At 52.6% G+C, this 13,836-nt stretch overlaps 1 protein-coding gene across 2 annotated transcripts in view; it reads left to right on the forward strand.

Annotated features, from left to right (window-relative positions):
* Positions 1-10,136: 10,136 nt before the first annotated feature.
* The window catches only part of SIPA1L3 (signal induced proliferation associated 1 like 3), a 129,431-nt gene continuing 125,731 nt past the window's right edge, over positions 10,137-13,836 (forward strand). For both annotated transcript variants that reach the window (XM_044305305.1, XM_044305309.1), the window contains exon 1: positions 10,137-10,216. The gene's annotated coding sequence lies outside the window, so the exon portion shown is untranslated. The remainder of the gene's footprint in view (positions 10,217-13,836) is intronic.

The raw sequence follows: 13,836 nt of genomic DNA on the forward strand, positions 1-13,836 counted from the left end.
CGGGCGGCGGTTCATTGATGCCTTTCGGGTGCTTCACCTTGGGCTGTGGTCCCTCCCCCTTTTGGACTGCTTTTGAACGTCCCAAGGTCTTCTGTGTCCCCCAGGGAAACTGGGCGAGAAAACGAGATTTTTGTATTACTTACCAGTAAAATCTCTTTCTCGCTCTTTCCTTGGGGGACACAGCACCCACCCATTCATTGTTTTTTTCTCTGTACGGTTTCCGAGTTTTTTGTTACCCGTCGGGTTGTTGGCTTGTTGGTTCCTTGTTGGACTTTGCCTTTTCTCACTGCTTGGACACGCAACTGGCAGCCTCTCTCTCCAGGCTGAGGGTATAGCTGTGGAGGAGGGGCTTAACAGTCTTCACTTAGTGTCACGCCTCCTATGGAGATGAGCTATACCTATATGGTGGCTCCCCTTTAGCCTCAGAGGCTGTGTTTCAATAAAGGACCTCCTGCGTTCCGGCTGGTTTATAGGGTATGTCCTGCTTCTCTGAAGTAGGTACGGCCTTAGGCATCACTTCCTTTTGGGACGGGCCTTTGCACTCTTACCGACTGCTGTTGACCTGGTACATTTCCCCCTTTCGGGGTGGACTGGTTGCGTTCCATCGCATTCTATGCTAGGTTTGTGCATAACTCCCTTTCAGGTTGCACTTGCAATTCCGTACATGCTGTGGCACTCTGGGGCGGGCCCCCCTTTTTCTAGGTGGGTTGGCCTTCCCGCTGCTTACGGGGCTGCTCGTACGTATGCCTCACCTGCTTCCTGCGGCATATCTTTGTTTCTTGGATGCGTTGCTTGCCGCAAGCCTTGCACTCGTCCCTAAGGAGTTCATTCTGTCCTCCTGACCGAACAGGTTCTATTGCTCTCTGCTGCACCGAGCTGGGTGGTGCTCATTCATTTCGTGGGCTTTTCATTCCAGGGAGTGTTCGTGGGTCCTAGATGCATGCCCATTCGTCCTTCTGCGGCATTGCTTCCCTGCGCTGGTGGTCACATGGTCGAGAGTGCTGTTGTCTGCAGCGCCTCTCGAATTCTTCGTTGGCTCTGGCAGGACTGCGGTTCCCTTGCCTGCTGCAATTCCCTCCTCTTCGGATGCAGTGTGGTATGAGTCCTTCCTCTTGGCGCCTTTACGCTTCTGTCTGATCTGCTACCAGGTTCGGGCTGCTCTTCTCGGGAAGGTCACCCGACTTCTCTTGGGTGCTCGATTACCCGGGTCCGGAGGACCTTCGCCTTGGGTTCTTCACGGTATTCGCCTTCTGCGAGGCGGTGGACCGGGCGTCTCACAGTATAGTGGGTTCTGCTTGAGCTGTCCTATGGCTTCCCTGTTGCCCACTCCTCCTCCTTTCGGTGGGAGGGTGTTATGCCGGCCTCTGTCTCGACTGCCTTATCTCGCCGGCCTTGTTTGGCTCCCGCTCGGTACAGATCGCTCCAATGTGGCTTCCCGCCTGACTTCAGAGGCTGTTCTTCGTTGTCCTCCCTTCTGGGGAGAGCATGGTTGTTCATGTGGGTGGTTCCGGTGTTCCTTTTGGCCTCGTACTGTCTCCCTTGTTCACACTGGCTGTATTAGCTGTGTGCCTATTTACCGAGTCTACCGCGTTCTGTTCTCCCGCTGAGTGCAGATTGCGTGGCCCATTCTAAGACGATGGTCCTGCTGTAGACTTACCTTCTCGATAACTTGGGGGGACTACCTTTTCATTCCAGATTCTCCTGATCTCCCACACCGGGACGGTCCGACGTGGTTACGTCAGCATGGATTTTAGCCTGTCTTCTCCTGGCATCTGGCGGATCGTTTGGGTTCTTTCCATCTGTCCTTCTGCTTCCCCATTCGGGTGGATACGGGATAACGTTGTTCGAGGGCCGATGGGGCTATTTTTGTCGACCCTTCTGCCTGTGCTGCTGGTCTGCGCCTGATCACATTGGGTTTTCGCCCGCTTGCCAGGCGACTCTAGCGGGTTCGCTACTGTCCACTCCTGGCAGTGTTTCGTCCAGGATCTGTCGTAGGGCTTAGGTTTTTTTGTCTGGGGTTCTGTGGGAAGCTGTGCATTCCCCACTCTGAATTTCTCTCCCCATGGTTCGGTCTTTTACTTGAGGTGTCAAGTGTCGGCGCTGTCTTCCTCTTCCAGCGTTCTCGGCCCCCTGGGCCTGCCAAGACCTTCTTCCTCGGAGTGGCTCTTTGGTTCCTCTGTGCTGTCCTTCGGTACCGCCCTGGGGACTTTATACTGAGCTCTCGGTGCTCCAATCTTGTCCTTGGAGCCGTTACAGAAGTTCTCTCTACCCCTTCTGTCCTGTTCGGTTGTGTTCCGTATCAGTCGTGTCTCTGACGGGTGCCGGAATGGTCCTTTTTTTGTTCCAAGCCTTCTGTCCTTTCCAGGGCAGGGCTGTTCTACGTTCAGTTTCTTCCTTCCTTCCTTCCTTCTGAAGGTGGTGTTTGCCTTTCGCTTCAACACCTCACCTGTTTGGGCCTTGCCGCTTTTATTTGGGGATCTCCGACTCTTGTAGCCGTTCGGCCTCTTGGGTTTCCAGGAGGTCTGTGCATAGGGTTGACTGACTCCAGGGTGGTTTTCCTCCGCTTGATCAGTTTGGCTATTGCTGAGGTTACCGCACCGAGGGCAGGTTTCTGTCTTTGGTGTCACCGTTCATTTCGCCAGAGCGGTTGGGGCCTCCTGGGCCGGAGGCATTGGGCTTCGGCCATGCATTTGGGCAAGGCGGCCACGGGTCTACCTTGCGCCTTGCCGTGTTCTACAGGGTGCATACTCTGACTTTGGCGGATGCTGCCTTGCCCCGCCTGGGGTTGCGGGCGGCGGTTCATTGATGCCTTTCGGGTGCTTCACCTTGGGCTGTGGTCCCTCCCCCTTTTGGACTGCTTTTGAACGTCCCAAGGTCTTCTGTGTCCCCCAAGGAAACTGGGCGAGAAAACGAGATTTTTGTATTACTTACCAGTAAAATCTCTTTCTCGCTCTTTCCTTGGGGGACACAGCACCCACCCATTCATTGTTTTTTCTCTGTACGGTTTCCGAGTTTTTTGTTACCCGTCGGGTTGTTGGCTTGTTGGTTCCTTGTTGGACTTTGCCTTTTCTCACTGCTTGGACACGCAACTGGCAGCCTCTCTCTCCAGGCTGAGGGTATAGCTGTGGAGGAGGGGCTTAACAGTCTTCACTTAGTGTCACGCCTCCTATGGAGATGAGCTATAGCTCATCTCCATAGGAGGCGTGACACTAAGTGAAAACTGTTAAGCCCCTCCTCCACAGCTATACCCTCAGCCTGGAGAGAGAGACTGCCAGTTGCGTGTCCAAGCAGTGAGAAAAGGCAAAGTCCAACAAGGAACCAACAAGCCAACTACCCAACGGGTAACAAAAACTCGGAAAACGCACAGAGAAAAAACAATTAATGGGTGGGTGCTGTGTCCCCCAAGGAAAGAGCGAGAAAGAGATTTTACTGGTAAGTTATACAAAAATCTCATTTTCTCGCCCAGTTTCCTTGGGGGACACAGAAGACCTTGGGACGTTCAAAAGCAGTCCAAAAGGGGGAGGGACCACAGCACCAAGGCGAAGCACCCGAAAGGCATCAATGAACCGCCGCCTGTAAACCCAGGCGGGGTAAGGCAGCATCTGCCAAAGTCAGAGTATGCACCCTGTAGAACTCAGTAAGGCGTGCAAGGCAGACCTGTGGCCGCCGTGCCCAAATGCACGGCCGAAGCCCAATGCCTCCGGCCCAGGAGGCACCGACCGCTCTGGTGAAAGGAACGGCGACACCAAAGACAGAATCCTGCCCTAGGTGCGGTAACCTCAGCAATAGCCAATCTGATCAAGCGGAGGAAAACCACCCTGGAGTCTGCCAACCCTATGCACAGACCTCCTGGAACCCCAAGAGGCCGAACGACTGCAAGAGTCGGAGATCTCCAAGTAAAAAACGGCCAGGCCCAAACAACGTCCAAATAGGTGAGGTGTTGAAGCGAAGGCAACACCACCTTCAGAAGGAAGGAAGGAAGGAAGAAACGAGATGCAGAACAGCCCTGTCCTGGAAAAGACAGAAAGCTCGTAACAAAAAAAGGGGCCATGCCGGCACCCGTCAGAGACACGACTGATACGGAACACAACCGTACAGGACAGAAGGATAGAGAGAACTCCTGTAACGGCTCCAAGGGCAAGATTGGAGCGCCGAGAGCTCAGGATATAGTCCCCAGGGCGGTACCGAAGGACAGTACAGAGGAACCAAAGAGCCACTCCGAGGAAGAAGGTCTTGGCAGGCCCAGAGGGCCGGGAACGCTGGAAGAGGAAGAACAGCGCCGACACTTGACACCTCAACTAAAAGACAGAACCATGGGGAAAGAACTTCAGAGTGGGGAATGCACAGCTTCCCACAGAACCCCAGACAAAAAACCCTAAGTCTTACGACAGATCCTGGACGAGACACAGCCAGGAGTGGACAGCAGTGAACCCGCTGGAGTCGCCTGGCAAGCAGGCGAAAACCCAATGAGAACAGGCGCAGACCAGTAACACGGGCAGAAGGGTCGACAAAACTAGCCCCGTCGGCCCCGAACAACGTTGACCCGCATCCACCCGAATGGGGGAGCAGAAGGACAGATGGAAAGAACCCAAAGGATCCGCCAGATGCCAGGAGAAGGCAGGCTAAAGACCATGCTGATGTAACAACGTTGTACAGCCCCTGTGTGGGATCAAAGGACAATCTGAACCGAAAAGGTAGTCCCCCCAAGTTACCGAGAAGGTAAGTCTACATCAGGACCATCGTCTTAGAACGGGCCACGCAATCTGCACCCAGCGGGAGGACAGAACGCGGTAGACTCGGTAAATAAGCACACAGCTAATACAGCCAGCGCGAACAAGGGAGACAGTACGAGGTCAAAAGGAACACCGGAACCATCCACAGGAACAACCAGGCTCACCCCAGAGGGGAGGACAGTGAAAACACAGCCTCCTAAGTCTGGCGGGAAGCCACATCGGAGTGATCTGTATAGAGCGGGAGCCAAACAAAGCCGGCGAAAAGAGGCAGTCGAGACAGAGGCCGACATAACACCCTCCAACCGAAAGGAGGAGGAGTGGGCAACAGGGAAGCCATAAGACAGCTCAAAAACAGAACCCGCTACACTGAGACGCCCGGTCCACCGCCTCGCAGAAGGCGAATACCTTGAAGAACCCAAGGCGGAGGTCCTCCGGACCTGGGTAATCCAGCACCCAAGAGAAGTTGGGTGACCGTCCCGAGAAGAGCAGCCCGAACCCGGTAGCAGATCAGACAGAAGCGTAGAGGCGCCAAGAGGAAGGACTCATACCACACTGCATCCGAAGAGGAGGAAATTGCGGCAGGCAATCAAAAATTTAAAAAGCACAACTTCTGACACAAATATTTAGTATTTTACAGATTACTTATTTTTTTTTACAATGTGCAGATAGTACTGTACTACTAACCCCTCCATCCACCCCTACATACAGGGTAATACAGCGCCACATACCTCTTACATCCAGTGACGTCTCTTTGATGTAGATGTTCTCTTTCCTCATCTTCTCCTTTCAGACCTTCAGACCAGACCACCATTTTTCAGCCATTTCTCGTCTGCAGTTTGACAAACAAAATCTTAGTTTACTACTTTTCCATCATCCTCCTATCTTCTGGACAAATCATCCTACCACCCCCAATACTGTTCGGCTGTGCTCCCCAATACTATACTGCAGAAACAGATAAACCCTCTGATAATACTAGTACCATGCAGATAGTGCCCTTCAATAATTATTGGCACGCAGCTTCCTAAAGTAACTGCGCCCAGCAAATAGTGCCCCTGACACTAATAGTGTAAACATAATGTCCCCCAAAAATAATTGTGGTAAGCTGATACTGTGCCAAGGTGCCCCCACAGTAATAGTGCTCCCTAAAGTCCCACCAATAGGAATAATTCTGTGCTAGAGCACATATGGTAGTAATACTGCTCCTACAGTGCCCCAACATGTCCCCACTGTGCCCCAGAAGTAATAATGCTCTCATAATGCCCATATTAGTAATCATAGTATAAAATACCCCTTCTTAGTGCCCCCATAGATGAGCCCATAGTACTCCTCTCCCCTTCCCCATAGTACCCACCATAATGTGCCCCAGTATAAAATGCCCCTATACAGAGCCCCCCATATAAAATACCCCTTCTTTGTGGCCTTAGTAGAAGCCCCCATAGTGTTCCTCTCCGCCCTTCCCCTATATAAAATACCCCTTCTTTGTGGCCTCAGTAGAAGCCCCCATAGTGTTCCTCTCCGCCCTTCCCCTATATAAAATACCCCTTCTTTGTGGCCTCACTAGATGCCTCCATAGATGCCCCCCAATCATGTGCCAGTAACAAGTCCCCCCATAGTGCCACCCAATAATGTGCCAGTAAAAGGTGCTACCAATAATGTGCCAGTAAGAAGTGCCCCAATAGATGCCCCCACGGTGCCCCCCAATAATGTGCCAGTAAGATGTGCCCCCATAGATGCCCCCAATCATGTGCCAGTAACAAGTACCCCCATAGATGCCCCCTAATCAAGTGCCAGTAACAGGTGCCCCAATAGATGCCCCCAATCATGTGCCAGTAACAAGTACCCCCATAGATGCCCCCCAATCATGTGCCAGTAACAGGTGCCCTCATAGATGCCCCCAATCATGTGCCAGTAACAGGTGCCCCCATAGATGCCCCCAATCATGTGCCAGTAACAAGTGCCCCCATAGATGCCCCCCAATCATGTGCCAGTAAGTAGTACCATATAAAAAAATAAACACATACTTACCTCCATCAGGGTGGCAGCGATGCGATGCAATGCAGGTCTCTTCCGGCCTGTCTCCCGCGCTGTACGGCTCAGGCAATGTGATGCCTGCAGCCTATCAGAGAAACGGGGAAGGGAGACTCCCTCCCCTGCCCCGCCGCAGCACTTCCATCTGTATCACGGTCCTGGGGACTCAATAGGCAGCTGCCCTGGGCGCACCGTCCGTTGTCCCCCTGTTGGGAGGTATGCATCCCTACTGCAGACATCTAACATCTGGCAGATTTATAGAGGCCGATTATCTCGGTGCTGTTTGCTGTGTTGTATAGTTTTTTTTTAAATAGATGGAAACTATTGCCATGTAGATCCCTTACTACAGGCTACGGTCATATATAACGCACACTATTACTGTATCGGTAAGTTTTGTACAGCAGCTCACCATATCTCTGACCTGTCTCCGAAAAGATGCAAAGTTTTTCTCCTTCTTTTCAATTTACAGTAAATAAAAGTGTATTTCTGGAATAATTGGAATGTGCAGCCACGTGAGCTCCTGCCCAGCACTTTCTGAATTCTTGTAAATCACCCTAATTCCATTCATTATTAACATAGCGGCGGCACTTATTCACGGCATATAGCAGATATTCTGAATAAACAAAAACGGAAATGTTTCCCTGATGTTTTTACAGCTAGCCCCGGAGGAGCCTGTGCAGAGGATGGGAGTGGTAGTGGCACTGATGAAGCGTTGTATCACGGTGTACTCCCTCAGGCCATTGCTTCCTGGTGATTGGCGGCGTGGAAATGTAGTATTGAAGTAAATGTATAACACTCTATTTTACTAAGTGCAATGTAGAACTTTAGATGCATTTGATAGCAGCAATTTTCTAGCACCAGTAAGGAATACGGAGGCAGGTTGGATGGTCGCAGTTTAGCACTTGTATTGTACTGGCCTAGTAGTAGTCTGAGTGATGGGTGTCTTAGCTGTAGCCCCTCACCTTACAGCAGTGTCTCTGATGCTGGTTGTAGCTGTTCACTCTGCTGTCTGTCTTCTCAAGGATTTACTTGAGGCTGTTTTTAGCTGTTATTCTCTCTGAAGAACCTCTTTAGGAGCAGGGGCTCTGCAGTTCGCTTCCCCTCTGTGTCTTAAAGGGGTTGTCCAGGTTCAGAGCTGAACCCGGACATACCCGTGATTTAACTCAGGCAGCCTCCCTGACAAGAGCATCGGAGCATTTGCCCTGCGTGACGTCACCGGCTCAGATGGGCCGGATTTAAAGCTGCCCTAGCCGTTTTAGAGGCGTCACCGGGCTCACTGCTGGGCGGAAGCCTCCCCCTGGCAGCCCTAAGGAGACCCTGATTCGTCACCGGAACTCCAGAAAATGCATTTGCCCTGCGCGATGCAAAGGAAAGTCAGGGGGGCTGCCGGGGTGAAAATGGAGATATGTCCGGGTTCAGCTCTGAACCCGTAAATCACAGAAGAAATGCACCAAACGGATATGCCACTGACTATACTGGCTAGTCACAAATGCAGATATTAAAAGCTGAGACTTTTGCCAATATATTCCTGTCAGGAAGATATCGGAGCCCATCATGAACCACGTCACGGTTCTCAGCATGGCAAGGGGTCCTACCACTAAGCTACCTATGGTGTGAACAAGGTCTGAAGGTGATGTAATCAGCTCTGAACCCGGACAACCCCTTTAACAGGAACTCCCTCTTCTGGCAGGGAACAGGACCAGTCCTGCAGATAGGGGATAAATGTTGTTCATAGAAAAATCCCTTTAAGGGTCCGTTCACACGACCATGTCCATTTTGCAGCCTGCAAACCATTGTCTTCAATGGGTCCATGATCTGCAAGATGAGTCAAAAACATCACTAATCGTTTGTGGCGCGGCTGCATGGACGCAGAAGCCCCACTGTTTACATGAGCCAATTATTGTGAGTTTGGGGATAAATGATCGTTCATACGATCAGTAAATATCAATCACTGCGCTGCAGCAACATTTGGGAGCGTTCCCCTTCATCAGGCATGCGCAGAGTGTCTCCAAATATGAATATATGTCCGTAGTTAGTTACCTATTACAGATGATATCCAAACGTATTCATTAAAAATATATAAAATCATTCATTCTTGGTTGCAAACCTTGAATTACAGGACTACATTAAAGTTGCAAGTCTCATTTGACCCATTAGGGCTACCGTACGGGTATCTAACGTGAAAATCCGATATTTGGTCTCTGTTCACACCTCTAACTTCCTCCAGTACCATCCATCTCAAATCAAATACCATGTGTTGCCTAGGAGACATTGGTGGCATATCCCAGTGATTTGCCGCCAAAGTGTCAGATGGGCCAACCCCTTTAAGCATGCCCCAAAACGTTTTTTTGTTGGCTTTTTCTGCACTTTTGCACTTTTAGTGGGGTTTTTACTTTTTTTTTTTGTGGTAAAAACACCAGCTGTGTGTCCTGATGTTAGGGAAAATACGAAACGCAGAACACACAAGCGGTTTTTTTTTTGTTTTAATTTCTTTGCTCCTGGTGGTTTTTGTTCAATAGGTGGTGTTTTTTTGTCTTTTTTTTTTGCTTCTTTTAAAAAATGCAGCATGCCGTATCTCTCAGTATTTTTTCAGGAGTTTACACATCACCTTCTCATATTGGGGAAAAAAACGCCATGAAGAAACTACTAACGGACCCTTATGCTTATTCACATATAATTTTTTTTTGTAATTTTCTTCAGTTTTATGATTTTGCCGGCTCCAGGTACTTTTTTTTTTTTTTATTTGTGTCAATTTTATGTCTATGGCAGTTTAAATAAATAAATGGATCTTGCCCAAGAAACACCCCAAACAGGATGGAACCACCCTTTTATATACGCTATATACATTTTAATAATAGTAGTGGTAATATAAACAGCTTTAACGAGAAACTGTCTTTGTTGCCCATAGCAACCAATCACAGCTCAGATTTCATTTTGTATTCTGCTCGTGAATAATGAAAGCTGCTCTGTGATTGGTTGCTATGTTCAACAGACAGCTTTTCTTTCAGTCTTCATGGGGGCGCACTGCCTGTAGGTGGCGCTGCTCTGTCGCAGCTTGTAGCCGCAGTTGAGAGGGCGTGACTAGCATTTGTGGGTGGGGCTTATGCACCCAACAGTTAGCAAAAGTAGTCAAAATCCCATCCGGCATGGCATAAAAACTGCCGAAGTCGAATTTCTCGGGAATGTGGTGCGGTATTCGTTATACGACTTCTGTTTGCTTTTCACGGTAATGTGTGAATAATAAAGATGTTAAAAAAAAACAACAAAAAAACGTTGGTTGGCGTACCACAGATTGACTGGCAAGAGATGAGCGGCCATAGTAGCCGCTGGGCGGGGCTCGTGCGGTCAGTGCAGAGGCGGGGGGCGTGGCTTGTAGTGTCGCTGTGGGAAGCGGTGGGAGCGGAGCGGAGCGGAGGACAGAGGCTGAGAGTCGGGTTTCGGGGAAGCCGCTGCCGGTAAGTGCTGGAAACTCCGGGAAGTAGGACGGGGCCCGGGCTCAGGCTCAGGGTGCGGGGACGTGTGTGTGGAGGGGAGAAAGTCTCCGGGCTGACGGTGTGGAGGGCAGGCTGCCGGGGTTACAGCTGGGGGCAGGGACCGTGGAGACTTATCCTGCCGGGGCAAAGTGTGTGTGTGATGAAGGGTCTACTGTCTGCCGGGTATGTGCCGCACACTGACCGCACCGTGTGTGACCGGGCACCTGAGGGGCAGGTTATGTGGAGGGAGGAGAGGGGATCGGTGCTACTGCTGCAGGTGATTGGGGAAGGGGGAGCAGCCTGTGGTGCAGGTTAGAGAGGGGGAGCAGCCTGTGGTGCAGGTTAGAGAGGGGGAGCAGCCTGTGGTGCAGGTTAGAGAGGGGGAGCAGCCTGTGGGGCAGGCTAGAGAGGGGGAGCAGCCTGTGGTGCAGGTTAGAGAGGGGGAGCAGCCTGTGGGGCAGGCTAGAGAGGGGGAGCAGCCTGTGGGGCAGGCTAGAGAGGGGGAGCAGCCTGTGGAGCAGGCTAGAGAGGGGGAGCAGCCTGTGGGGCAGGCTAGAGAGGGGGAGCAGCCTGTGGGGCAGGCTAGAGAGGGGGAGCAGCCTGTGGGGCAGGTTAGAGAGGGGGAGCAGCCTGTGGTGCAGGTTAGAGAGGGGGAGCAGCCTGTGGGGCAGGTTAGAGAGGGGGAGCAGCCTGTGGGGCAGGCTAGAGAGGGGGAGCAGCCTGTGGGGCAGGCTAGAGAGGGGGAGCAGCCTGTGGGGCAGGCTAGAGAGGGGGAGCAGCCTGTGGGGCAGGCTAGAGAGGGGGAGCAGCCTGTGGGGCAGGCTAGAGAGGGGGAGCAGCCTGTGGGGCAGGCTAGAGAGGGGGAGCAGCCTGTGGGGCAGGCTAGAGAGGGGGAGCAGCCTGTGGGGCAGGCTAGAGAGGGGGAGCAGCCTGTGGGGCAGGCTAGAGAGGGGGAGCAGCCTGTGGGGCAGGCTAGAGAGGGGGAGCAGCCTGTGGGGCAGGCTAGAGAGGGGGAGCAGCTGTTGTTACAGTTTGTCTGGAGGAGCTGTAGGTTTTATGTAGGGGGGTTGTAGATGGTGCAGATTATTAGGAGGGGTAATGGGGGTTGTTGGTGCAGGTCATGTAGTGTCTGTGTTTAGGGGTGCAGGTCACCTGTGCAGATTTTGGTGTAGATTACACTGGTGCCCCTTTCTGACCATAGCTTTATGATTGGGTTGATACAGCCATTACAAGTTCTTCTCCCGGTGACCACTACATTGCGCCCCCAAGTGGTAGAGGCCGGTCCTAATATGTGCATTTTGAAGTTTTTTTTTCTTTCCACCTTGGTCTCCCCTCGGCGGCAGTTATCCCGTCGTGCAGATTCTGGCTGTGATGAGAATATCTGCATGTGAGATGTCCACATAGTGGGGACCCACTACAACTCTCATCTGATTGTAACGAGTGCAGTGTGTGGTGAGGAAGGGTAAACTGGGACGTATGGGGTCTGTGTGCTGCACCCCCATAATGCCCTGGCTGCTGAAGGGTTTGGTGGGGTTCCAGCTCCCTTCTGACTCTACATTAGGTTCATGTCTTCGTGAGACCTCCAGTGGGTTCAGATAAGGAGACCAGAGGATGCTGTTGGCAATTCACAGAGTGAGGACAAGGATTTCCTGACTTTGGATTTGTGTTGTGTGCGGCTGTAGCAGAGCTGTGCGCAATGTAGCAGTGCTGGGTGTTAGTGTTGTGTGTGATACTGAAGAGGTTAAGGTCATGAGATGGTGGAGGAGATGAGCCATGACAGGTAGCATTCAGTGTCCATGATTGTGCAGGTCATGAGTCTTGAAGGGCTTCATGAAAGGTCCTGGTAAAGATTGAGACTGTAGCATCTACATGGCAGGCGATGGTTTAGGTGACGCCGGCGTGTCCAGGGCAGCGGATGGTTAAGGTGACGCCGGCGTGTCCAGGGCAGCGGATGGTTAAGGTGACGTCGGCGTGTACAGGGCAGCGGATGGTTAAGGTGACGTCGGCGTGTCCAGGGCAGCGGATGGTTTAGGTGACGCCGGCGTGTCCAGGGCAGCGGATGGTTTAGGTGACGCCGGCGTGTCCAGGGCAGCGGATGGTTTAGGTGACGCCGGCGTGTCCAGGGCAGCGGATGGTTTAGGTGACGCCGGCGTGTCCAGGGCAGCGGATGGTTTAGGTGACGCCGGCGTGTCCAGGGCAGCGGATGGTTTAGGTGACGCCGGCGTGTCCAGGGCAGCGGATGGTTTAGGTGACGCCGGCGTGTCCAGGGCAGCGGATGGTTTAGGTGACGCCGGCGTGTCCAGGGCAGCGGATGGTTTAGGTGACGCCGGCGTGTCCAGGGCAGCGGATGGTTTAGGTGACGCCGGCGTGTCCAGGGCAGCGGATGGTTTAGGTGACGCCGGCGTGTCCAGGGCAGCGGATGGTTTAGGTGACGCCGGCGTGTCCAGGGCAGCGGATGGTTTAGGTGACGCCGGCGTGTCCAGGGCAGCGGATGGCTTAGGTGACGCCGGCGTGTCCAGGGCAGCGGATGGTTTAGGTGACGGCGGCGTGTCCAGGGCAGCGGATGGTTTAGGTGACGGCGGCGTGTCCAGGGCAGCGGATGGTTTAGGTGACGCCGGCGTGTCCAGGGCAGCGGATGGTTTAGGTGACGCCGGCGTGTCCAGGGCAGCGGATGGTTTAGGTGACGCCGGCGTGTACACGGCAGCGGATGGTTTAGGTGACGCCGGCGTGTACACGGCAGCGGATGGTTTAGGTGACGCCGGCGTGTACACGGCAGCGGATGGTTTAGGTGACGCCGGCGTGTACACGGCAGCGGATGGTTTAGGTGACGCCGGCGTGTACACGGCAGCGGATGGTTTAGGTGACGCCGGCGTGTACACGGCAGCGGATGGTTTAGGTGACGCCGGCGTGTCCAAGGCAGCGGATGGTTTAGGTGACGCCGGCGTGTCCAGGGCAGCGGATGGTTTAGGTGACGCCGGCGTGTACAAGGATTAAAATACTCGGATTGTCTCCTCTCATATTCTGTGTTGCTCATGAAATCCAGAAAATGAGTGGAAAATTAGAAAATGACTTTGCCACCACTTAGGCAGCTGCCAGGCCCGGTGCCCCTCACTGTATTGTGGTTATCTGGTAATATGATGCCAGTGATATTTACGACTGTTCTCCCAAAGTAAAGGTCACCTGCTGACAGAACTAGGAGGTGAGGATATGCACCATACTCTGAGACCACCACCTCAAACTGCATTCAAAAAAGTGGTCTTGGGGGGTGTTGGTCTTTTTGGCGAAGAATGATACATGGGGACCTGAAAACCTGCTCTGGGTGAGAGGAGAGGGATCACTGTCCTTCCAGAGATTGTCGTGTGGTGAATGTAGAGCTCTACGTCTTTTACATAGGACTGCTAAGGGCTCATGCACACAGACATGTTTTCCGGACTGCAAATCATGTTCCAGCCGCGCGCGGTGCTGCCATTTTATTTTTCTCTTTAATAGAAATGTCCTGTCCTATAAGAATAGGACATGTTCTATCTTTTTTGTGGGGCATTGGAACGGACATAAGGATGTGAACAGAACACGGTGGGCTGTCTGCCTCTTCTGCGGCCCCA

This window comes from Bufo gargarizans, chromosome 9 (assembly GCF_014858855.1).
Source record: "Bufo gargarizans isolate SCDJY-AF-19 chromosome 9, ASM1485885v1, whole genome shotgun sequence".
NCBI classification, from domain to species: Eukaryota; Metazoa; Chordata; class Amphibia; order Anura; family Bufonidae; genus Bufo; species Bufo gargarizans.